The sequence below is a fragment of the Prionailurus bengalensis genome, chromosome D4 (assembly GCF_016509475.1).
Source record: "Prionailurus bengalensis isolate Pbe53 chromosome D4, Fcat_Pben_1.1_paternal_pri, whole genome shotgun sequence".
NCBI lineage: Eukaryota > Metazoa > Chordata > Mammalia > Carnivora > Felidae > Prionailurus > Prionailurus bengalensis.
In genome coordinates, this window is record NC_057359.1 from 56,113,848 (window position 1) to 56,115,217 (window position 1,370).

The 1,370-nt window shown below is 43.1% G+C and overlaps 1 non-coding gene across 1 annotated transcript; it reads left to right on the forward strand.

Moving 5' to 3' along the window:
* Positions 1-716: 716 nt before the first annotated feature.
* On the forward strand, positions 717-821 carry LOC122475481. The gene has a single exon (XR_006295181.1). It is a non-coding gene; the product is annotated as a U6 spliceosomal RNA (small nuclear RNA).
* The last annotated feature ends 549 nt before the right edge of the window (positions 822-1,370 follow it).

Consider the following 1,370-nt stretch of genomic DNA (forward strand, 5'->3'; position numbering starts at 1 on the left):
CTCTCTCTCTCTCTCTTTCAAAAATAAATAAACATTAAAAAAAATTATTTTTCAAAAAGATGGCAGCCCATGTTCCTGCCATCTTTGTGTGGGTAGCTGCTTCTTTCAGAAGCAGAGTGGACCTTGTTCCAAAGGGATAGAATTTGTCTTTTTGAGCTCTCCGGGGTTTTCCTGAAGGACTGATGCAATGGGCTTCCCTTTGTTTTACCTAATTTGGAATTCTATGATGGCACAACAGAGGACTTTTCCTAAAAGCATTGAAAGGCAAGTGAACAAGCTGTTGCTGCCTGGGCAGAAAATAACAGCTGCGTGAACAATAGACACACCAAAAGCCTGGGAACAAAGTCCAGGGAGTGAGAGTTTAGTGGGAGATAAGACAAGGGCTTTGAAAGGTTCCTTGGTATACTGGGGAATCTAGAAAGCCACACGCATGGGGAAAGAAGAACACATGCTAAGAGAACTGAGATGACCATAAGCTTTCACGTTTGGCTGATCTTTAGGCTCAGGGCAAGCAGGAAGTGGAAGTTAAGGCAGAGTTGTAAACAACCTGGCTAAGCCTGAAGGAAGGAGTGATCCAAACACAGGTTACTCCAAAGACCTGGAGATTCTTTTTCTAATCTACTCCTTTTTTTGCTTTTCCTCCCTCACTTCTTTCCTTTCCTCTAGGCATTTAAGGAGATCTCTGTCAAATTATAATTTAAAAATGTGGTTATGTAGTGCTCGCTTCTGCAGCACCTATACTAAAAGGGGAAGGATACAGAGAAGATTAACACAGCTCCTGCGCAAGGATGACACACAGACTTGTGGTGTTCCATATTTAAAACAATAAAGAAGAAAAAAAAATGTGGTTATGTGGAAGAAAATCCTTGCTTTTAGGAAGTAGACACTGAAGAATTTAGGGGTTTCTAATTTTTCAACATGCTAAGATTTCCAGCTTACTCGCAAAAGGACCATAAAAGAGAAGTTTCAGTAATTTAGTAATCATTTTTTAGGCCCTATTGTGTGGTAGGTGTGGTGGTTGGCAGAGATCTGACTTGGACCTCATCCTTGCCCTCAAGGAACTCATAGACTAGTAGGAGAACCCATCTAACTAAAATACCATAGAGTCTAAGGAATTATGGGAACTCAGTGGAACAAGAGGATCTGGAATGGCATATTTTTTATTTTATTAAGTAGGCTCCCCATTCAGCTCAGAGCCCAACATGGGGCTTGAACTCATGACCCTGAGATCAAGACCTGAGCTGAGGGGCGCCTGGGTGGCTCAGTCAGTTAAGCGTCTGACTTCAGTTCGGGTCATGATCTCACGGTCTGTGAGGTCGAGCCCCACGTTGGGCTCTGTGCTGACAGCTCAGAGCCTGGAGCCTGCTTCG